Genomic DNA, 26,261 nt, shown 5'->3' with positions numbered 1-26,261 from the left:
AGTAATATTTCAGGTTTTTTTTTATTTTTATTAATCAAGTGAGAAGTGACAACCAAAGCTCATTGGAATGTATTTATGGAAATGAACTTAAAATCAAAATAGTAGTTTAGTCCTTCTGTTGCATTGTTATTGTACACTTCTTTTAAAACTTGAAGCAAGCTGATGAATTTAATAAAGTGTGTGTGATTAGGGTGACATCCAAAATGTGTATTATATGCAGCCTCCAGGAATAGTGGTGAGAAACACTGCTTCAGAATGTCTGCTGGTTGTCATGTGATAAGCTTGTTGTGCCACAATGAAATTCCAAATCTGATACAGTACGTTCTTTTACAAAAATCACACCAGGCAGTCGTGATCTTGACTTTACGTGTGAAAAGGTTAAGCATCGATAAGGCCGCGGCAGGTTTGCATCACCACTGTGGCTAGCTTGTCTAGAACTCAACCTCCCGTGTCTGGACCCTGGATATAAACATCGCCTCAGGTGTGGTTGGGGAGAACTACAGGAGCAGCCCTACCTCTTGTCCTTCAAACAAACCAATTAGCCTCTGATGTTTGTTTGCTCAGATCTGGCCATATCACAGCCATCCATTTTTAAACAGAAGGCCTGTCCGTCCCTCCCCTCGCCCATTAGCGCTGTGCTCTGAAGAGCAAATGGCCTTGAATTTAGCTCAGGGCAATGATGCTGATGCACAGGGCACATCCATAAACACACTCACTTGCACAAATATGGGGAGTGAAAGTTACAAAAAAACAGAAGGCAACGAAAGAAGGGAGAATTATTTAAAGGCAGCTAACTCCTATGTATTTCATTTAGCCATTCATAATTCATTTTAAAAAGAACCACAGATGATGTAGACCTGTCTAGCACGGCCACTTTGCTGAATCTTCACCCTTAAAACATCCCTGTGGCCTGAGTGTGTTGTGGTGTAAACCCGACAGGCTTTCCTCTCTTTTATCCAGCCTTAATAAATCATAGTGGGACCAGAACAGCACTCATCGGCCCGCACGGAGATCTATAATGAGCCAGAGGAGCCAGGGGTCCACCTAACCTCTACAGAAATATTTTATTGAGATTGTTTAAGCTACACTACAAGCAGTCAGACATGTTCAAACATATTTCAGGGACATCTGTGTCATGGATAGCAGTGGGGATGTTTGGCAGAAAGCGAGGATGGAGGCTGATACTGTAGGTTTAGTTTATGCACTGGGAAAACAGATTCTGAATTTTGAAGAAACTCCATTTCTATCCCCTTTTCCATTCCACTGAGCGCTAAACTGTACTCTAAACAGCACATGGTTTTATATATATATATATATATATATATATATATATATATATATATATATATATATAAAAAAGATACCTCTGAGACACATTTTAGGAATAATCGAGTCTTGCAAACTATTCTAACTCAAGCTTTGCAACTTCACAAAGGTATTTTGCAGTGCAAAAACATTATGCACAATGAAATGGATTTGAAAGGTTTATTTATTAAAAACAAACTGTAAAAAATTAAATAAAAATGATAAATTAAAACAAATTTTAATAAATAAAAGATTCTTTCAGATCTGCCAGTAGGTGGTGACAAGTAACTTTTGGTGTTATTTTTTTGCGCCACAATTCTGCACAAATGAATCATTGAATTGTTCACTGAACCGATTCGTAAAAAACAATAGATCACAACCTAAATATGTTTAATGTCCTATATTAAAATTTGCATGTGTGCAAATCTAACAAACCTTTTCCTGCAAATGACAACAAAACAGATCTAATATTTCTATATTTCTGTACTTCAATATTTCTACTATTTTCTACAACAGTGATTCATTCACAAATGAAACACCACTACTGCATCCTACTGCAGCTTTCTTGAGACAGAAAACGTTGTATACTGTAGCTGCTCTGAATCTCTAAATAATTAATGGACATTTCAAAAAGTGTATGATAGATATATATTTATCTAAATTTAGTTTTATAAATTTACAAGATCGGAATTTTGAGACATGCTTGATATAAGTAGACAAAAGTTCAGTTATATTAGGTTCAGAGGCTCACCACTGTGCTCTAATTTTGATTATGTTTATTAAATACTGTTTTATCCTATTTCTTCTTGGATAATCAGTGAGTCTAACCAACATTTTGACGGAATGTTTTGCCGTCATTATTCATATCTTATTCGTATATCCATATGAGGCAGTGTAATGACATTTGTAGGTGTTTTTAATTCACCATTTTACACAGTTTATTGTGAAATTATTTTTTTCGGAGGGAAAATCCAACAGGAAAAAAACACACAATAGTTTTTTGCCTTTAATAAATAGTGTGAAGACTCATTTTCTGTTAAAAAGAAATATACATTACATGTAAATTTAAAAAGGCTAAATGGTGTTAAAAATGAATCTACAGTGACCACATTATTCTCTTTGACTGTTGATTTTTTTTTTCTGCAATACATAAGTTATGCGCGCCTTATCAGCTCTATTTAAACTTCTAAACCATTAGATTCTGTTATTTTTCTTGATTTAAAATGAGAGAGAGAGAGAGAGAGACCTGAGCTCATTCTCTCCTGCTTAACCAAAGACACAGATGATATCTTTGTGGTCAGGGCCAAACTTTCTTTGATACAGCAAAGACAGTCATTAAAGTGTTGCTGAGGCCGTCAGCTAAAAATCCCACTGTCCTCCACTACACTCCTGAGCAAGGATAATAGCACTTACATCCTTAATGCATCATTTTTTTTAATAAGTTGGAAAATTGATAAGACCTTCCAACAAAGGGAAGTAGTGAGCGGGTGCCCTGACAGTAATAATAAAAGGTAAAGAAAAGTCTTTTCTCTTTGGATCCTTTTAAGTTGCCAGCATCCAAAGACTGCAGCAAACTAGTAGAAGAAGAAAATCATTACGCACCTGTTTCATCTGCCTCTTTTTCCATGAGTACAGAAACAGTAGGGCTGATTAAAGGTGACTAAAATCTAAAATCCACCGAGGCTCGGGCTGCCTCTCTCTCCTCGTCTCCACCAACTTTTATTTTTAATGGAATATCTGCCCCGAGCTCCTTTACTCAGGAACAGAGGGATATAAATGTTTTAGAATTCTCCTCTGAAAAAGAGAAAGAAAGGGAAGAAAGGGAATGGAAGTAGGAAAGAACGGGTAATCGGAGAAAGATTTGAATCGAAATAATTCATAAACCCTTCCCTCAATCCTTTTTTTCTCTCTTCTGACTGGTGTTTGATGAAGACACAAGGTTTATGTTTTCATTGTTTTTGTGTCTGAGAGTTGTAAGTACATTTCGCTATCTGCTGTGTAGATAGTGGTGCGATAAGGGTGGCGGTGAACCGAACAGCCATAAACAAGGTTAGCATGGCTAGAGAGGCCCAGGGGAATGAGGGGCAGTGACAGATTGGATGCTAACTGTGCACCTACACTTATTAAAAAAAAAAAAAAAAAAAAAATTACATTGCATTTATGGTTCTTTTAACATCTATGGAACCTTTCCATTGCACAAAAGGTGCAAAAAGGTTCTTTCGATTATTAAAATGTTCTTTACACTAAGTAAAAAAAAAATGGTTCTGTTAAAGGAATAGCTCACCCAAAAATGAACATTTACTCACCCTCAAGCTATTCAAGATGTAGAAGACTTTGTTGCTCCGTCCAGTGGTGTATAAAGTACCTGAAATTCATACTCAAATATCTTACCAGAAAATTACTTTGGTAGAAGTTGAAGTCACCCTTTAGAATATTACTTGAGTAAAAGTCTTAAAGTATGTGATATTTATTGTACTTAAGTACAAAAAGCATTTTTAAAATCTTAAATGTACTTAAGTATTGAAAGTAAAAGTATAAGTAAATGCAAAATGAAAAAGCAGCATATATATATATATATATATATATATATATATATATATATATATATATATATATATATATATATATAGATATACAGATGTATAAATAAGCATAATGTTTTGTTTTTAACACAAAATGTTGAATACTGATATTTGAAATAATTTAAAACATGAAAAAAAGTCAAAATGTGTCAGTAGGTGACAGCAAGTTAATGTTAATGAGTGAGTCATTGAGATTCAACAGATTCATTCAAACGTCTGATTCATTCACACACAAAGCATTTGACCGTGTAAATGAGTGAATCACTGAATCATTTATTCAACCGATTCGTTCAAAAAGCTGATTTATTCGATGAGTAAACATCGTCCATTGCTCAGAGACGCAAAACAGTAATGTGATCTTTGTTCGGAACTATTTTCAAGCAATATTATGTCTAAAATGTAAGTCCCTTGCTTTACTGAACTTATAAAATGATTATTAAATGTGTTCATGCATCTGCAGAAAAACGGTAGGCCTACTCTTTGTGTGATATAGATTAAGTTAACTATAGGGCTGCATTAAATTATATGAATCTAAAAAGCATACAGAAGAATTTTTGCCATCTACAATTTAGATTGCCTGGAATTTTTAGTTTTAATAGACTAATAAATCAATATACTTGAACTCTGTGTGTGATTTGGTGATATAGCCTACTTGATAACGTCAGATTGCACATCATTACAACAACACTTACCATATTATCGCAGATGAAGCTATATATCGCACGCCCCAGCCTCGACTTGAGTGGAAAATGAAATCATCCGCGGTTGTTTGCACATGAGCAGAGGCGTTTTTTATGAACCTAACTTGCAAATGCAAGACCACTGATTCGTTAAACCTGCTTTCCTGCAGTCTGTGTTCTTCTGACTATTTTGTAGTACTGTAAGTAACGAATATACTTAGGGGAAATGTATCGGAGTAAAAGTATACATTATAATTAGGAAATGTAGTGGAGAAAAAGTAAAAGTTGACTGAAATATAAAAACTCAATTAAAGTACAGATACTCTCAAAAAAATACTTAAGTACTGTAACAAAGTATTTTTACTTCGTTACATTACACCACTGATCAGAACAGATTTGACTAAATGCAGCTGAATCCTCTGCAGTGAATGGGTGCCGTCAGAATGAGAGTCCAAACAGATGATAAAAACATCACAATAATACACAAGTAATTCACATGACACCAGTCCACCAATTAACGTCTTGTGAAGTGAAAAAAATGTGTGTTTGGAACAAGCAAATCTTTTAAGTTTAAACCATCACCTCTGGACAAAATACCCTAGTTCATAACCCATAATAACGCTTCCTCCAGCTTCCCCTGTTGTCCTCTTACATCAAAATACAGTGACATATTTGTTTAGAACGGTTTTGAAACAAAGGGTGCTTGATCTGTGAATATATCTCTCCTGATTCAAATGAGGGGAATTTTTTTTTTCTCACTGGGGACAGCAATATTATGGATAGAAGACTCATTGACTTAAGCAACAGTTTGAAGTTAAAATGTTTTATTGATAGATTTGTTTCTTAGAAACACAGTTTTTCACTTCACAAGACATTAACTGAAACCCTGGAATTATTACTGGATTATTGAGGATTCTTATGATGTTTTTATCTGACGGCACCCATTCACTACAGAGGATCCATCGGTAAAGTAATGCTAAAATTCTCCAAATTTGTTCCGATTTTCATTTTGGAGTGAACTTTCCTTTAAGAACGTTTCACTGAATGGTTTTCTATGACATTACTGCAAAAACCCCCATTTAAAATTGTTATATTTCAGTGGCTAGGACCGACGGTCTGGATTTAAAGAAGTAGAGATTTATTCTCAGAGTATATTGCATACTCAGCGTGTGCTCAAGCTAAGCTTTGTGTGTGTTAGTGTAACAGTGGTTGGCATGTTATCATGGAGCTTCCTGTTGCTTCTCGTGGATAACATTTGCTCACCGCTGAAACAGGCATATGTGATTACTGTAATTGGCAGGAGGTATCACTCACATTCTCACAGAGATCGATGCGGCCCCTCTGCCTTCTCAGTCTGACCCATCTCTCCGAGCAGGGGAACCCCCACACTGAGCGCTAAATGTCAAAGTTAAGTAGAACGGCAGCCTTTCCTTTTTTGTATTTAATTGGAATATTTTACCTGCTGTTGCACTCAGAAGCATTTTGGCGGGTGAGATAAAGATAGAGGAGGAGAAGCTGAGATTGAGGCTGAAGAAGGATGAAGGGGCTGAATATGAGGGCTCAGGGCAGGGCATAATGTGATCAGGATTTTAGTTCATCCTGAATTTTATGCAGGATTTTTATTCAGTCCAGAACATAAGATCTTTGACACTATGCACTTGATGTGGACAGAGACATTATAAGTGGGAGGAGAAGGACCACTCTTATAAAAAGTAACAGGAGAAATGGTAATGCTCAGTAAAGCGGCTATAGAAATGAAAGTCGAACTGTTAAAAGAGTCAGCTTTAGCTCATAGAAGCATGCACTATTTTTGTTTTACTTTAGGAGATGCATTAGCTGGCCAACAACAACAACAAATCTATGTTTATGATTTGAGCTTTAAAAATAAATAAAAAAATTAATTAGTTTATCAATTGTTTTGCTGATTTGATATACAGTATGGTATCTTAACCCTATCTGGACAGCTGAACGCCTGACAATATTCAAGAAATAGCTAAAATGTCATTCACTTTTTCTTATATACCTCCCTGTTCTCTGTTGCACTTTTCTACACTTCTCATGTTATTGCTTCTTTTAGATAAATTGCTTGTTGTATTCCTTATTTGTAAGTTGCTTTCAATTGAAGCATCTGCTAAATCAATGGATGAACATATAATATGCAATGTTGATAAATGGTTTTTGAAGATTTAACTCTTCCACAAAATGCAAAAAACATTTATTTATTCATTTTTGCAAACCCTTAAGAAAGAAACTACGGTTTGGAATGGCATGGGGGTAAGTAAATTATTATTATTATTATTATTATTATTATTATTATTATTATTATTATTACTACTTCTACTATTATTATTATTATTATTATTATCATCATCATAATTATAATAATTATTATTATTGTAATTAATTAAATAAATAAATTCATTCATTTTTATTTACTTATTTATTTATTTATTTTTTGAGTAAAGATGCTTGTGAGTGCCCCTTTCTTGAGGCTAATATCTAGTGTAGCTTTACCTGGCAATCTATGTGACATAATGCCCTGAGCGTGTATTTGGAGAAAGACTGCAAGGGCTGATGGCACATTTGGGACAGGGCCATGATTGTACTCTGAACTCCTGTCCTAGTCTACAGACTATTTCATCAGGTCAGCTGTCCCGCTGGACGAGCGTTCGGGGTGTTTGTTTAGAGATTATGATTTAACAAAGGTGAAGGGGACCTCCTCCCCTCCGTCCTCCTTTCCATCTGCACTGCTGGGAGTCAAGTTCAGCCACGAAGTCTGGCCTGTCTGGGTGCTGTGGCCATATGGGTTCATTTGCATACAGAGGTCAACAGACTTGGGCCAACTCAACTTGGCCTAGTCTGTCCCCAGTCAGAAGAGGGGAGGGCTTGATTTATATAAAAATGTGATTTCTCCAAGCAGGGCCGAGCAGGATGGCCGATCCCTTTATACATGTTTCATGCAATGCAAATCAATTTTCACATCAACATGGCAGCAGAAAAACCCCAAATGTTTGGTGTTTATTTTGCGAACAGTATTTGGTATGGTATGCATAATGTGCATGCTCTGGAGAAATGAGTGACACTTATATCAAGGCAAGCAGTTGCCTTTTAAAATGCCTTTTTTTTATTACAATTCACTCCAAGCACTTTCCAAAATGTACCTTTCATACGCAGCTGCCAACTGAAATCGTTTTATTTAATATCAAACAACAAACTTTGCAGGTTGTTTCCTCGATTCTGCCTTAGCCAACACTCTAAGCAAGTTTACTAGCCTTTAGCAATATAAACTTCTAGTTTTGTTCACACTTTATATTAAATGGCCTTATATGTATAGTACACTGATTTTTTTTTTACTTTAAGATAATTTCTACTCAGAAAATACTAGTAAATTTCATAAATCATTTCTTATAAAACATACTCCAATAACCATTTTTTAAAATGATTTTAAGACATTATTGTAATTACAAGTGCTTTAATTTAATTTACATTTGTAGTCACACCGTTAACTTTACCTCTTACCCGGAGCCCAACGATTACCACAAAACCCAAATCATACCTCAAATTTATTAGCTTTAAATGTGTAAATTTTGCAGAACAAAATGTAGTTACACAGTAAATCCATAGTCATTTAATGTTAATACAAAGAAGTTTAGGACACCTAATATAAAGTGCCACCCTACATACTATTTAGGTACTAATATGCATCATTTAGGGGTAAATAAGGTCACAAGAGTGTAATTTTAAAAGGGTACAGTTCCAGTGACAGCTTCCTTCTCTCTGAGATTGTATAGTTTTTATGTATTTCATTCATGCATTTGTATCTGTTTTGGCTACCAGTGGCCGGTCGCGTCCCAACCTCTTATTTATTGTCTTTTGTTTGGGTGGATGGCCTGACTCTGCTCTGTGTAAGACTTTTGACCCTTTTTTTATTTGCCTGTCCAATTCCAGCTGCCCCACTGCGTCCAGCCGGCATTAAAATACGCAGCAGATGCTATGGGGAGACTGTGAATGAATGCTAATGGCATTCTGCCGGGCTCCCGAATCATTTTCACAGTCCCGCAAAAATATATTTTGGAATATCGTGAGCCTGCGAAACCAAAGAGATGAGAGAGTCTATCAATTTATATTTTTGATCTCCAAATGAACCATACAGTGACCCATTTTCATGCATATTCTGTGACATGTTTCTGATTGCTGGTCTGATTCTGATGTACTAGAACTGGACAAAGCACCTTGACTGTCTTAACATGTGTGTGTGTGTGTTGGAGAGAGAGAGAGAGAAAACGAAAGAGAGAGAGCCTATGACCAATCTCACATGGATCCATCATGGTGTCACAGTGGCAAACCTCTGACTCCCCCCCTCTCTCTCCCTCTATCGCCATCTCTCTGGCTTGCTCTCGTCCTCTTCCCTGTGCTTCTTAGCTGGGTCAGGAGAGAACCTGGATCACACGTCCTGCTGTCGGATAACTGCTGGATTGGGGAGCGTTTGATGCCACCGGAGCAGAGGAGCACAGGTACGGCCTCTGCTGTTTTACTAGAGCTGTGTGTCAGACTCTGAGGTTCACCTGTGCTGCTCTGACTAATCTCACACTCCCTCGCTCCTAAACACACACATACACGTCAGCACAGACACACACACACACACGTGGACACATAAACACTCACTCGCACACACCCACACACTCCTTCAACTTTTGGTACATCTCCTTTGGCTTTGCTGTGATGTTTTGATGTGCAGTCTCTGTACTGTGTGCTTTACAGGAGACTTTTAAAGTTTTGTTATGCTTCGGTTAAGCTGGTGGGTGTGTTTTTAGATTTCTGTGTGTGTATTTGATTGATTTGTTACGTTTGTTGATTTGATTGTGTTACATTTTTGGAACTGTCCTTTTGTTTGTTATTTTGTCATGATTAGATCTGAAGCTGCTGACATGGCTATTAACTTTTTGTCTGTTTGGCTTTTGAAACTCAAGTAACAGTTTTTTTTTTTTTTTTGATTGAAATGGGGATTTATCTGCTTTAAAGCTATTTCTGCTCAGGCAATATTTAATATTTAGGCTATTTAGAAAATTATTTTCAAACTATACAGACCTGTAGACTCTTGATCTATATCAACACAAACATGGTTAAAAGTTTGGAAGTTTGGAATAATGAACTAGGCTTTATGCTAACCAAGGTTGAATTTATTTGATCAAAAATACAGTAAAAACATCAATGTTGTGAAACAATTTTACACTTTAAAATAAATGTTTTCTATTTTAATGCATTTTAAAATGAATTTTATTTCTGTGGTGCAAAGCTGAATTTTCAGCATCATTACTTCAGTCTTCAGTGTTGCATGATCCTTCAGAAATCATTCTAATTTTATGATTTAGTGCTCAGCTATTATCAATATTTACAATGAATCTTATTATTAGCAATTAAAAAAAAAAAAATCTTTTTTGCTTCCTAATATTTCTGTGTAAACTGTGAATGGAAAACTATTTCCAGGAACTGATGAACAGAAACTTCAAAAACTTTTATAATACACGCCTTTACTGTTACTTTAGATTGATTTATTGCATCTTTGCTGAATGAAAGTTCTTAAAGAGAAAGAAAAAAGAGACTTTGTTCTATATACTGTATAAATTCAGTGTCATTGTTTATGATAGAGCTACAGGTATGGCATACAATTTTCTTTTGCATTGTTTACTGACATTTTTTTGCGGACTTCACATTTACAGATGACGAGTAGCTGCAATGTCTGGTTGTTTTAGATAGATACATTCATGTTTTTTTTTTTTTTTTTTCATGTGGACACTTTACATTCCCTGTAAATGTCAGTTGTGTTCTGGAACCAAGAGGCTTTTCAGAAAGAGCCCTTTGAGAGCTATTTTTGTAGTAAAATGGATGGAGATTGTGGTCTAATTGCCGGTGCGAAGGCTCCGTTCTCTTCAAACCTGTGGCCAGTGCCCTTTTTCAAATACCAGTGGCCTGCGCAGTGGCTGTGTGAGCACAGTGCTGTTTCATGGTGTTGCATTGTAATTTCAGTTTAACCCTATTACAGTTCCATTTAGGGCCAAGGGCTGAGGAAACCAGTCAGGACTTGTTTTAAACTTAATTCGTATGTACACAGACCCAGGCCCAAGAGGTTAATGGCTAACAAATTAACCCCTCTGGCATTATCTTACAAATAGCCTGCAGCATATGATAACCTATAATCAATATCAGCAATTATATGTCAGGCAGAGGCTCGTGTCGCTGACCTGCCTTCCATGAAGGGACTCTCTGCGGAAAGAGGATCTCTCTCTGGTCATGCAAAGTGGCCTAATGATGTCATTACCAGGATTCGGTAAAGAGCACGGGCACCTGGGACCACCTCTGTCTGTCCTTCTGTCTGCCCCTGTATTTCTTACTGTAGATCTCAACGTTTTATCACTATAGTCCTTTTTCCTCAGCAATTTTTCCATGTGCATGCATTCTCTCTTTATATCTGCTTTTTAATGCTGTCATTCAAACAATGCTCTTGCTGCAATATTTATTTATTTTTTATCTTCTAACCTTTCCCTTTTTTCCCAAATGTCAGTTTACACATAAGCCTACAGCAATATTCATTCGCTGTCTGAATATTTGGATCACTGTACAACAGGTGCACTTGTGTATGTATCCTATGTTTTTTATTTGTTAATATTTCTTTATAACTTTAAATATGCAATGTTTACAAAAACAATGCAGTAGAGGATGACCTACAGATATAAAGACCTCTAAATTTACAACACAAGATGTGTTTCACTTTTACAGCTGCCATCTTAAATGGCCAATAACTTCCTATTCATTTTTGAATGAATTTATTTATTTATTTATTAACTGTTATACTTGCTTCCTTGCAGATTAAAGATTCATTTCTTGTGCAATGAAACATGCAATAAGGCCAGTTTAGCATTCAGGAGAAGTCTGTATAGGTTTGAAATGATTTAAATTATTTTTCTGCCATTAAAAATAATAATAATAACAATTTTAAGCAGGTGATCCCTGAAAATCTGGACAGCTTATTTCAAGAATCAGTTGATCAGCAACTGAGATGCTGGGCGTGCAGGTGAAGGACATCAAAAATAGCCAATGAATAAATTTAGATCCCTTACGGAAAACTGGTATATAATTTCACAGAGATGAACACCACTGGGAATTGGACATCTCTACTGAGCATGCATGGATCACCTTCACAACAGTGTCATCTGTAAATGGACAGGTTCAGGGGTTCACATGATACATGCAATCTGGACATGAGCACCATTCCCTTAAATAAATAATTCGTCTGTGTTTTGCGTGTAGTTTTACCGCGACTTGTCCAACAACTTTGGAAAGTGTGATTAAATTCAAGTATTTTTTTTTCTTTTTTTTAAGAGTTTCTCTGTCTAGGTTGTGAAAAACCATTTGCATGATCATCTCAAACTCGTTATTCGTTATTATTATTTTGCATCATCATAATTGAATGTCCGTTTATTTACAGTAAAGCCCTTTCAGTATTTCTTAAAAATACAATCGCAGGTTTAAGTGAAAAATATTATGCATTAATATGCATGGTTGCATCCACCTGTGAATGTCATTAGTATTTGTGTATTTAACCTATTAATGTGTGTGATTTGTATAGATAATTGTATGTATACATTCTTTTAGTTTTATTCATTTGTTATTTAGCATTTACCTGAACACTTGTCGTGTCATCTCAGTAATGCGGACTGGCTTATGATAAAAGGTAAAATTGCATATGTATTGTTAGTATATAAAATAATACGATGTTTAAAATATTTTAACATGCATATATTTTATTTTACATATAAAGAGTTTATATATAGCTGTATGTTAAAGGAAAATGAACGACAAATGCTCATTTCGATTAGCTTTCGATTCGTTAAGTGTTTATCATAAGATAAAGGTACATTTCGTCGATTTATTATTAATAATTTGACGTTTTTCGTCTACGAAAATCCCTGCTTTATTAGGCTATTTTTTAAATAAATTGTTTCACTGTCGATGTTGTACTTAATGCTATATTTCTGATCAAATAAACGTCATTTGTTTTTCGTCGCTTTAAATATATTTATAATAAATACATTGTTGTAAACGTGGGCTTATTTTATCGAATCATTTTTTTTGGGGGTTTTTTTTTTACTTGGTTGGTAAAGGCTAGTTGATAGACTAAATTGTTCTATGCATTTATATGATACATTCCTTAAAAATCTGTTTCATGTTCTGTAGTTTGGGATGATTGTAAACCTGTCTCAATTGTGATTAGAAACTACATTGAGCTACATTTTGGAATATTATACATCATATTTTATAAAGCACGTTTTTCTCCCCCGTGGATAACACAATGGCAATTTTTCTTTTGGCAACTTTCAGTGCATATTTGTGTGTGAAGCGCGTGACGATGAGCGTCTCCAGTGAAGCCGGGCCTGATCATCGACCCCCGGGACCTTGAACTTAACAGAAGCTTTCTGAAGAAATCAGCTGTTCAGTGTGCTGAGATGAAAGCCATATGCCTCTGAGTCATTCACCTCTCTCAATGCATTGTGACAAATGGACACTGCTGAGGTCCAGTCTGACCTATTTTCTCCACAATAATTACAATGCTGCCCCTTCATATCACACGTTTGGACTGTAAATAAAAGCCAAAGCATGCTGATTATTACAGGACAGTCTAACTGCGTCCTATATTATTTATATTTGTTTTAATATTTTGCGATCCACGCACACCACCGAGCTTCTGAAAATCATAAAATACGTTCTTGGCAAAAAAAATAAAAATAATAATAAAATAAATAATCAGTTGCTCCACACAATATGAGTTAAACACAATGTCAGTCGTCCACAACACTAGATTTATTGTCACCTCCAGTAGATAACACGCAGTAATACTATTACCTGCTGTATATAAATCGAAATATATATAGTTTGTCCTCTATGTCCTTGCGGCGTTACATAGCCACGCTTAGATCACATGACACGTTTAAGCATCAAATGACACGTTTAAGCATCAAATTTTATTTGATAAATGAAGCTAAACTGATTATTAGAGGAGGATTTTTACTTTTGCAAATAGGTGTTTTATTGCCGGCTCGTAGTTAAATAAGGGGGAGGGGGATTATCTGTACGTACCAATTTAGTTTTTTAGTTTCTATAATAGAAAAAAAATATTTTCATGATAGAAGAAAAAAATATATATATCGTAATTGTGCCGGAAAACAATGACACATAAAACAAGCAAATTAAATAGATTTTATGTATATATATATATATATATATATATATATATATATATAATATATATATATATATATATATATATATATAATAAATATATAAATAAATACATTAAAATCACTTAAAATGTTTAGTATAAACCAGCAAATCCACCCTCTTTCCTCTATTGCCATTATTATTTAATTACATTGTTCTCCTTTGCCCCCCTCTCTTCATGAATAATATGCAAACTAGTGGTTCTCTGTTGCATGCCTCTCTTCACATTCCTGAACAGGCTGCCAGTGGGTAATTAATCCGGCCAATTAAGCAACGATGAAGGCTAATTGGCCCCTAAATGCTTTGGAGAGAATGTGGCTAATTATTACAGGCTAATTGAAAGCCATTATGTGGCAGGTTGTTGTGTATTCAAAGCAGCCGGCCCTTACAAGCTGCTCTCAGTGGTAAACACCATTCACATTCAAATGAGACTGAAACAAGCAGCCCAGCTATTAGTGTTAGTCACTGCTGTATTAACCTGACGTGTGCTGAGCTGATTTGCTTTCTGTTGATGGCACAGTGCCCAGAAGAGGGGAAAAGAACCCATCTACGATCGGGGACAGCACACACACACACACACACACACACACACACACACACACACACACACACACACACACACACGTTAAAAAAAAGGAGAAAAAAAAAAACATTCGTAGTAACACAATATGCTTTAAAATGTCATATTTTAATGTTATTTACAAAATGTAGATTCAATATGTACTCTTTACTAAATTATTATTATAATTTATGTTTTAAAAAAACAAACAAACAAACAAACAGGAATCAGTGCTGTCGGAGCAGGGCTTGCTCATGAATGTCCGTGCATGTGCCGGTGTTACAGCTGCTCAGCGCCGCACCTGTCTGTGAGATCGGCCGCTCTCAGTGTCGGAGGCGCAGATCTGCTGATCATGATTAGCGATGCGTGGCATATCTGTGACCCACCACGCCTCTCCCGCGCCACTCATCTGCGCTGTGCAATATTTGACCTAAAAAAGCATTGTATTGTCTTGACAGGCGGACGTACGCGATTAAAAAACGACACAATAAGAGACAAGGAGTGTTGTTTAAACATATAAAACCGAGAGTGCGCGCGCGCAGGTGTGTTTATGACGTGACGCTCTTTTGTTATTCAAAAATACATTAAAATGTCATGCATTTTAAATGTATCTTTATAATATATATATATATATATATATATATAATATATATATATATATATATATATATATATATATATATATATATATATATATATATATAATACACCTGTCTTATTATGAACATGTTTTAAATATCAAAATTTGGCTGCTTTTTTATTTTTATTTTGTGATGCCTAAAGTATACAACAACAACTATATATATATATATATATATATATATATATATATATATATATATATATATATATATATATATATAGATAGATAGATAGATAGATAGATAGATAGATAGATGGTGTAACTGTACAGAGATCCTAATAAAGCTGTCACATTATAATGTTTTGTTTGCTTTGATTTTTAATAATGCTTTATTATTTCCACCAAAATTGTTTCTAATTTATAACAACTTCGTTCTAAAATAATGTTGTTGTTTTTTTTCTGAAAATTTTCTGTCAGGCAAATCAAAGTAAGTGTGGCACCAACATGTATGAAGCCATTTTGCTGTCAAGAAAAGAAGGAAAGAAAAAAAATCTCAGTTTAGACCAAAATTTTAGACTCTTTCTCTCTCTCTCGCTCATTCTCTCGCTCTCTCTCTGTGTGTGTGTGTGTGTTTGTGTGTGTGTGTGTGTGTGTGTGTGTGTGTGTGTGTGTGTGTGTGTGTGTGTGTGCGTGTGTGTGTGATTGTGTGTGGTAGTAAAAATAATAATAAAAAATTGAATATCCCTAAGAAAATGTCTTGATTCAAAAACAATAAATATAACAAAATAACATAAACAACAAAATATATCTTCAACATTATCTTTGAAAACATATAGATGTGAAACAAAAAGGAAAAGGAAATAGTTTACATTTTAGCTCATAATTTTTGTTTTTGCATTTGAATTCTGTGTTTGTGGTATTTCTGTAGACATAAATGAATTCCAGTGATTATGAAAAAGAAAGCGAGAGATGCATTATTATTCATCAAACAGCTGAATATGACAAAAATACAGACAATGATTTCAGAGGAAGTTATCAATCGGATTTCAAATAAATCTATTTAAATGGACAATTGTGTCAGTATAAAATATTGATTTGGGGATTTTGGGGCTTCTGATGGCTGCAGCCTGGAGGTGGGGGTAATGAAGGGTAATGCTGAGAGAAGCGTGGGCCTCCCGTTGAATAATCCTAGATGATAAAAGACTGAGTGAACTGTTTCCTAGCGGCTCCAAGGTCAAGTCCATGACCCCTGACCCCTGAGAGCGCTCTGTCTGGAGAGGGAGGAGGAGTGTGTGCGAGCGTGTCTGTGTACGAGGCAGGTTCTGTCTGCCTGCCCAGCTCGCTGTCCTGCTCCCTGTACCTCTCAGCTTGGCTTAGCGTATACTCCATCTATTATTTATCAGACTTATTAAAAGTTATTTCTGAGCCGTCAGGTCTAGCCAGATGACCTGTGAAAGGAGGCCTCTAGAGTGTCCAGCTTTACTGATGGGGAGCGGTGGAGAAAAAAAAAATCAAAATGGACTTACTGGACTTGCTAAAACACATAGCTTAAAAACAAACAGAAAATACGGCTTCAATTATTCAGTGCAGCATGTGCTATAGGAGGCATAAGAACTGCTCAATATTTTAAAAGAACAATGCCAAAAGCAGATGAATGTTTAATTACAGCCAGGTGCTGTTGGTGGATGGGAAATCTGCTGAGGAGAAAGTTGTAGCATTCAATTAGGATGTAGAAAATAAAGATGAGGTTTCGAGGAACAGGATCTGAAAGGAAAGAGTTTGTGCACTGTCCAGTCATGACCGTTGAGAATATTTAGGTGATTTTTTTTTTTTTTTAATAAAATATGTGTTTTTACATGTATAATTATTTATTTATTATGTATTTTTACACATGTAATTCTTTATAAAAAATTTAAAAAAAAGTTACAAAACATTTAGCAAATTTGTAAGTAAAAAAAAATAATAAAAAAATACAATTTCAGTCTTTATACTTCAAATTTGTAATGTTTAATTTGTTAGTGTGCCATTTCTGTGTAGTTGAATATTGTTTTTCAGTGACAAGTTTAAATTGCTTACAAAATCATGAATAGGTTTTAAATTAGTTATTGCAGTACTACCAAAATACTTTTAGTACATTCATTCATTTTGGTTATTGTTAATTCTATACATGCTAATATTTTTTTTTCCATTCAGTTGAATATATTAATGCATTTTTTTTTTACAACTGTGATTGTTCATTATTTATTCATGATCCCTAAAACAATTCTAAAGTTAACATTTACATTTTGTAAATAAAATAGATTTTTAGTTAAGCTGCACTTAAACAAATCTGATGGAATCATTTCCTATTTATGAAGCAATTTTTAAATATTTTCACAGCACAGTGTTTTGGTGTGGAATATTCCGCTCTCATGCAAAAGTGTCAAAAACAGTCAATCTCGGTAACCTTTTCTGGCGTGATGTGATGTGCGTGCACGGACCTCCCAGCTGTGTCCGGAGAAAGGGGGGTGTTGGAGTGAGGAGGGAGGGTCGAGGGGCTGGCCCTGAAAGGTCAGGAGGAGGCAGGAGACAGGAGGACCGGCTGGCTGCCGGGGTTTTGAACCTAACAGATGGTGAAGGTTAGGTGACGTCCCCTCGCCTGGCCTTTCCGCAGTAATTGAGGATAATTTGAGCGCCCAAAGAGAGCAGGCCTGTCCACTGTCAGGCCGAGGGAAAGGAGGTGAGGTTAATATAAAAAAGATTTTGCATTACCATCGGCTTTGTGTGGCTAGCCGTGCTCTCTCCCCAGTCCCAGACCTAATCCTGGCCTCGGGCTGCGAGGATGAAGACTTGTCACCCTGGGTTGGAGTGTAACGCCACGCGCATGAATACATCTCTAGCTTGACGCTCCTCTCTGCTCCCCTATTAACCAGTGCTCTGCCAGCACTCATTACCCACTGACACCCGAACAGCAGGCAGGTTTGCGGACATTTGGGAAGGTTTTGGGGGGAGATCTTACACTAACGCTTCTATGCAAGGACAAAAGAGTGAAGGCAAATGTCTTGTGTTTCCCACTGTGAACACGCACCTCTCAGTGTGCCATAAACTGCCTAAGACACATTCAAGGCTTACACTTAATAATGTGCATAATCTTGCCTTAATGAAAGCTTGTGCATTTAATTTGGTTCATATTTTGCATGCTAATTTAGAATGATAGATTTTTTAGTATATACAGAACAGTAAATGCTTATGAAGCTCAAACTTTTGAGAAATCCATGTATAATTGTAATTAACCCCATACAAATTTAGCCATCTAATTAACAACACGATGGAAACTTTGTTGAATAACCTGTTCTTCACAATTTATTTCTTACTGTCTATTCTCTAATTAAATGTTTATTCTTTTTTTATTATTATTAAGTAAAATACCTTTTAGAATAATTATAAAAATGTCCTCTTTCAGGTTGCATCTTTTTGCAGTAAAATATTTACTTTTTATGAAGTAAAAATAAGAACAGCATTTATAATGTTAGTAATGTTGGGAGAAAAACACAATGGATTTTTTTTTATTTTTTAGAAAAAAAAAAACATGTAAAATGCATCAAATATGATCCATCAGGCTTTTGAGGAACATTTATTTATTTCATCTCTCATCATTGTATTACATTGGATTATTTTGCCCCTAAAAAAAAAAAAAAACTACAGTGCTTTGATCATAAATCTAAGCATTTAAATATATTCTCACTAAAACATACTGTTGGGAGATATAGAGTGACAAGTGATATTTTTATGCGCTTTATGTAAATATTCATTGATTTACATTACAGAATGAATATACATATTAGCATCTACACTAAATGTAATTTTTTTTTTTTTTATAATCATACTACGAACCATAAAAGCCTGGCAAAACAAATATATAAAAAAAAAAAAAAAAAAAAAAAAAAATACACAAACTTATTTTTGCAGATTTTATATTATATCATATTTTTGGTCTAAAGTTTAAAAAACTTAAAAAGATTTGAAGATTTTTCTGACTACTATTTCAAATGTCTGGCTTTAAAGTGTTAAAAAACAAAGTCATGCGCAATGTTTTTCCAGATATTCCAATACACCATCTTTGTACTAAAATTCCTATCTGATTCTCTAAGCATGCACAGCGAAATGGCGTAAAATGCAGTTAAAGTATATCTGTGATCCTTTTGAAGCATCTTGTCTATGATAAAGATCAGGGAGCCAAAATAACACGATGTTCCTCAAGCAGTACTCTGTCAGGGGTAACTGAGGGACCAATTCTAGCTGGAAAGTTTTCCTCTTTGGTGTGATGAAGTCATTTACAACTATTGATCTGATAGTCAAACTGTGAGCGTTAACCTTAAGAGCCTTGGAGGCAGTTTGTGGGTAAGTGGGGAGGTGCCCCCAGGGACCCCCTTATCAGTGGAAAGTGATCTTAGTGAGACACAATAGACAGAGATGTATTTTTAAAATGCTGGCATCGCTCAAACCCCTTTCATAACTCAGTCCATGCTAACGCAAAGTGCCAGATGCCACAGACTCCCAGGACTGCTCTCATACCTATGAGCTGCCTACGGAGGGAGCATTTTAAGGTGTCATACTGTATGTGTGCTCCTGACATGAAGGATGTTCCAAAAGATAGGAAAGTTAAAGCTACTAATGTAACTAATGACCTTCATATTTTTGTTATTTTTGCTGTATATTTAGTTTAACTATACTGGAATCAATTGCAAATTGAGTCTCCCTCGTACAGCGCTATTTGTGTGCCATGTAGAGTTGCTGCTTATGTAGAGTGTTCCAAATCAGACTTTTCCAATCAAACTCGGAGGTTCCATGGCCACCTTAGAAGACAGCAGCCTGTATGTAGACAACAGGCAGAAAGGCTGCATACTACAGTAGGTTCTGATACTGAGCTAAAGTGAGATATTTTCAGTAGCATAATTTTCAGAGCATGATGCACCTGTCATAACAGTAACACTTAAATACATTAACTAAAATGAACTAATAATGAGCAATGAGCAAAAAGTAAAGTACAGCTGTTCTGTTAATGTCGGCTTAGTTCTATTAAATACTGTTAACAAATGAAACTGTAATATTAACTAAGATTTAAAAATGAACATTAACTAAAATTAATCAATTGTTTTTCATTGTTAATTCATGCTACCTAAAGTGATTAACTTATTTTAACAAATGCAACCTTATTGTAAAGTTTTACAGATATAACAAATGCATTGTGATCTGTATCATTAAATTAATTTCCTAAAATAATTTAAACTAATATAAATAAAATAACTGAATAGTAAATTTAAAATAATTATAAAATAAAAATAAAATATATAGATATTTTTAAATAATGTAAAAATATACTGAATAGTCTGGTTAAATGTTTGAAGTAGTACTTTTTGTGTATTCTTTTTTTTATTTTATTTTTTTTAAATCAGATCTAATTTCACATTTTATCAGAATTAAGCTACCACCAAAATTGAATCTGCTCTGTGACTCAACTGTGTCAGATTCAGAAAAATAGGGTGAGGATTGATATCAAATAAGTCAAAACTTTTTTTTTTCTCAGTTTCAGTGTTTCTGTAATTACATAGTTTTGCCTTTGTAGGGATCCCCACTATATAGTCACCACTTCTCACAAAATATAGAATTTTATGATTTCTTTGACTAACAGTGGTTATAGCTATTAAAATGATGCTCTTGTGTTCCTCACGGGCTGAGCACCAGTCAGCTGTGCTTTTTTGCAGGACTCTAGCATTGCTTCCTTTTTGTGTGTGTGTGTGTGTGCGTGTGTGGATGTTTGTGATCCCAGCTTTCACCAGTGGGTCAGTCAGCTCTCCCCTCAGGCGCTGTCTAGCTGCAGGCTCTCTTAATGGAGCATCTCTACTGTTTCCTCAAGAGCCTGGCCTGTCCTCCTCCCGGGTGTGCTCCAGGAACCTGGCCATTTAGAATGGCTCCGGTGCCATTGACCCCGTCTGTGAACACAGCCAGTGAGAGGGTCACTCAGCTCTGGGCTTCACACTTTCTCTTTTAACCTGAAACATACCACCACACCTGTGTGTGTGTCCATATGTGCCGGATGCCTCTGCTGGCTGCTCTTTGGATTATTATTTTTTTTTTCCTTTTCCATTTTTAAGGCAGTTTTATATCTAGTGATATTTTCAGCATTTGCAGTTTGGTTTGGTTTGGTTTGCATTTGGTTAAGGTTGACACTGATTTCTTATGTTTTGGGTTCTCAGTTCTGGATCTTTTATGCATGGATAAATGATAGCTAGTTAAGCAACATGTTATAGATACATGAAAGTACTGGAGTGAAAGACACGCAGAAGAGTCTAAATATATGTTTTTGCAACAAAACGATCAGGAAAATGTGTTAACTTGTCAACATAATAGTGCTTCTAAAATTGCTAATGTTAGCTTTTGTTAATGAAATTACAAAGCTAGTTAATCACTAAAAGTGAGTTAGAAATCACTCCTGAAAGTATCGTTTGTAACTATTGATATGTGTCCACAAAATGAGTCTAAACTGTAGAAACATAAGGCCAAATGTTGCTTTGTCAAGTATATAAATTTAAAGAAACTTTCAATGCACCTTCCATCTGAATCCCAGGAGAAAAAAATGTTGGAAAAGCAGCGACGTTAGAGCAGACATCAGATGTGTAAACCAAAACATGAAATTTTGTTTAGATGACAACATGTACAATGTTGTACAAAAAAAAAAAAAAAAAATTTCCAAAGCAGTAATTCAAGTTAAAATTGACTTAATGCAACACACACCCATGTACACTTATTACTTTGTGTGGGTTTTATTCAGTTAATTAAAATGTATATAAAATGAATGAGACTTTCAGCATATAAAATTAAGCTGCAAATAAATAAAAGAGCATTTTTATTATTAAAAACAATCCACGTGTATTTATATGCAGCGATCACGCTTTAAACTGTGTTCAAATGACCATTGCTTTGATTGTGAGAATTGTGCGTAGCAGTAAAGCAAGTGGGAAGTTGCAGACGTTATCGTGCATGTGTTTTGTGTTGGAGGCTGAAGTTGTTCATAGGGGAGGGCCGGAGGTGCGGCTGGCTTCTCTCTGTAATGATCCTCTTATTATTTCTCTTTTTCTCTTCAAATGGAGAAAAAGGGCATTCATCATTCTGTTGACCTGGGAGATCACAGCAGCCAACGCGCCTTTGAAAAGTAAAACTGAACCTCGCTTTTAAATAAGATAAATAGTAAACAAATCCAGGCCAACCCTTTGAAAGGGGGGCTGCCAAGAGATTTACCTCGCCCTGTGGCAAATAATATTTCTTGAACTGGGTTTAAATTTCAAGTGTCTTGGGCTTAGAGAAACCTGCAACAAAAGAAAATGGGTCTCAGAACAGCAAATATTATCTCCTGCCGGGGCAAGATGTCAAGATTGCATTTTTGTTGTCTCAAATGTAGGAGCAAGGCTGGTGTTTGGCAAATCCCAGAATAAAACTCGATTTATTGCTGTTTATTTGGCCGGAACTGTATGGCTGCTTTGCCACATTTGTGTGCAATGCACAGAGACAAATGAGTCTGTTTACCCCTTTTTTGATAAACGGATGTCACTTTACCTCTAGTTTTTTATAGCTTAATTAAAAACATATTCATAGAGTTTTTGTCTTGCTGCATTCCAAAGCCTGTCATACCTCTTATTGCCGTTGATGACATCAATGCATCCAACCATATGATTTAAATAAAATTCAATTGCAACCTTCTGATTTATATTTGTTACTTATGCACACAATAACACTGCATACCGTAAGCTAATGCAATATAACCGATGTAGTGCTATTCTTGTATATTTACATTAGACTAGTTTGTTTCATGAAATGTATTCATCTTGTACCTAACATCAGTGTGCATTGTTGATTCACATTACGTTCATTTGTTGATAATTCGATCTTATATAAACCATGCATTCATGTGCAGCATCTTGGAAGATAAAAGGAGAGGATGTTGTGTGCCTTTAGTTGTGTTGTGTACCTTGTGCATTTGAAGCCAATTACGATGATGACTGCAATAACTGTGTGTCTCATAATAACAGTGCTTGGGCCTCAATAATCATTTTGTCCCTTGATCAGTCTACCAAGGGGCTAAGATGAAAGCACACATGATTGTGTATTAGCCTCATCAAGGGTTTGTGTCCGACTTGGCATTTCAGTCTCCGACAATGCAACAAACCATCTCACCTGACTCAATGTCGGTGCTTGTTGCTTGTCTTTTAAATAAAACATCTGAGGTCAAACAAGTTGAGTAAGTCATATACGAAAGAGAGTTGTACTTAACTGAGAACCCCTTTTCTAGTCAATTACTGGCCAGAGTGGGTATGCAGAGCACTTTCACTCCTTTGAACTGATTTTGAGTTTGTTTGGAATAAATACAGTAGGCAGGGCTCAGCGCAAAGGATTTTTTTCTAGTGGCCCGGTATAAATAACAGTTACATTTTCCGCTGTTTTTGACTCATGTAACCTTGTATTCTTATAAATAAGGTTGTTAGAATACCAACATTTTAGATACGAGTGGATTTTACCATTTTCAGTTCCAGTTTTGAAACCACAGCAAAAACTACTAGCCAAACTAATATAAATTTTGAGCATTATTAAAGGCAAGTAAACAGTCAGCAATAAGACAAGAACAAATTACAAGCAATAACACAACTGAATTCAAAGATACAAATGAAACACACAGTTTTTTGTGTAATGTAGCTCTAACAGTAGTATTCAGGTAAGAAATACAACAGATATGTAGTAAAGAAATATAAAATAACACTGCACAGTCTATACTGTATAAATAGATATAGATTAAGCCTTATTAAAGTTATTCAGTCATGAGTGATTTTCTCTCTTTTTTTCTTGTTTGATTAACATTAATAATCTAGTCAGCAGCAGGTATTAGGCTTTCACTTTGAAGGTATGACAATGATGTGCTAAAAACTGAAAAGTTTTTTCTTTGTGTTTGTCGCGTACACAAGACAACTTTGCCATATGATCCTCATTTACACAGATTTGCAAAAACAATTTAAAATGCTTTTTTTATGCATGGCAGGCCAGTCACTTTGTAAAGAAACACTACGTGAACGTAACACACAAATCATCCCAGACATCACAAATTTGCATTTTTTGTAGACTGTAAAAAATGTCTGTGAATTTAACAGTAAAAGACTGTAAAAATGCTACAGTAAAAACCTGTTAAATGGTTAACGGTAAATTATCCTACTATATACAGAACTAAGAAATATAGTTATTTCAACAACAAAAAAAACATCAAATTCGAAATGTAACGCAGGGAATTCTGGGGATGTCAATTTACGGTTATTCACTGTAAATTATATGGTCTTTTTCTTTTCCAAAAACGGAATACTACTGTAAAATTACATGTAATGTGATTCAGAGCATGGTCACGCTGGGGGCGTTCCCATAGTGTCTTTGGACGCAGCGTCTCGTTCCCTTCGGGGATCCATTTACCATTTACCGTTCTGTATATGTTATTATTTAAAAGCTGCTTGTAATGGGCTTTGGTTCATCATGTGTCATCTTATCACCAGCTGTATTTGGTGGTTATCAGTGTATTACAAAGGTACAAAACAGATTTCAGTACTTCAATAGGATGGTATATTAACATTGTATCAGTTAATGAAATTACGGTAACTGTAAATTTAAGTTAAAACCATAAAACCTAAAATGTTGCTACCTTATTTATTACGGTAAAATTTCAGCAACAACAGCTGCCATTTTTTTAAGTTTTTTTTTTTTTTTTTTTTTACAGTATAGCTTACACGGAGATGAAATGGTATCATTTTCAAAAAGTTGCACTTTGAAATCCACTTTTAAAAATTTCCATTTTCAAACCTCCAAAACACAGTTGTCGTCTAAATGAATGGCCAAAACACATCAAAAGTTTTCAGTTGAAAACAGTGTTGTGTAAATGCCCCCTAATACCTCATGCAAAATCACTTGAAAGGTTAGATTTGCAAAGCTTGAACACATACAAATGACACATTTTCATGTGCCGCAATACTGTATTCCATGAACTGTCCCAAACGTCTTTCAAGCTGGCTTCAGGCCACCGAGCGGTCCTTATTGTCGAGCCCTGCTCGGTTCACCCAGCAGCATTTCCTCAGTACACAATGCAGCGGGCTATCGAGAGAGAGGACAGGCGGTACCCTAGCCCTGCTATCATCATTATATTTTGATTTCTCCCCCTCTTTCTTTAATCCCTCTGATGAAGTCTGGACAGGCAGAGGCATGCTCTCACAGACAGCAATTTCAGCACACCATATGCGGCTCGCACGTCTGGCCTCGCAGGGAGACGAGAGGACAAGAGGAGAGGAGCCCTGGTAAGAGCTCTGAAACACAGTATCAGCTTAGGGGAGATAGGAAGGACCGCAAGACACATGAAGTCGGAATTGGACCAAGGCGTTGGATGTGGGGTGGGGTGTTTTCACAGCTTCTCCACGCTTGTGATAACCCCTGATTCATTCGCTCGCCGCCGACCACCCCGTTACATCTGTCCATCATGCCTCCCATACCACTATATATCCCAAATTTACTGCCTTAATAACAACACCGCCGGACCCCCAGACAAATTATTAGACAGGGGGCCACGCATGCTATCTGCAGGTAAACAAATGAGGCAGGTACTCACACAAAATGGCGGCCTGTCATCTCCCACCCGCTGGTCTGCAGAGCCTGCAATCCAGTCACATGACTTGAGCATGCAATGGAGACGTAACATGTGATGCCGGTGCCGTCCTATAACAAAATACCTTCCTGGTCTGGGTACTGCTCCAGAGAAAGATTACAGTCTGTGCTACATGTTCCACATGAGTTTACAATATCTGCTGTTCATTCAGCAAACATTTATTTATTTTGTTTTTTCTTGACACTGTTTTTTTTTTTTTTTTGCTGCTGTATTTGAAATTGGAATGTTTTCCCGATGGAGGTGAAAAAGGTAGTGCATCCTCCAAAAAATCTGAGTAAAACTATGCATAATTGAAACACAAAAATATGATATCAGATGATATATAAAACTCTAATGCTCTTTGCAGTATCTTGAAGGTCCTAAAGCATGAAATGAATGTGAAAGGGAAAACAGCAAAAAAATGGCAAAAGGTTACATGAGAGGAACTGCCTCTATTGAGCATTTCACATATCGCAATGAACTGGTCAAAACAGACTGAACAATAAGAAAATGACAAATAAATTTTATATTATAGTAATACTTTATTTTTTTGCTTATAGTGTAAAGTAATTAT

The 26,261-nt window shown here is 35.7% G+C and overlaps 1 protein-coding gene across 3 annotated transcripts in view; it reads left to right on the top strand.

The window, feature by feature from the left end:
• Nucleotides 1-26,261, top strand: part of LOC109092800 (zinc finger homeobox protein 3-like) — a 334,135-nt gene that overhangs the window by 70,094 nt on the left and 237,780 nt on the right. For 2 of the 3 annotated variants that reach the window (XM_042728654.1, XM_042728651.1), the window contains exon 1: nt 8,781-9,081. The exons of the other annotated variant lie outside the window; for it this stretch is intronic. The gene's annotated coding sequence lies outside the window, so the exon portion shown is untranslated. Of the gene's footprint in view, nt 1-8,780; nt 9,082-26,261 lie in introns of those variants that run through there. 3 annotated transcript variants of the gene reach the window in all.

This window comes from Cyprinus carpio, chromosome B7 (assembly GCF_018340385.1).
Source record: "Cyprinus carpio isolate SPL01 chromosome B7, ASM1834038v1, whole genome shotgun sequence".
NCBI classification, from domain to species: domain Eukaryota; kingdom Metazoa; phylum Chordata; class Actinopteri; order Cypriniformes; family Cyprinidae; genus Cyprinus; species Cyprinus carpio.
This window is presented reverse-complemented; position numbering and strand designations above follow the sequence as displayed.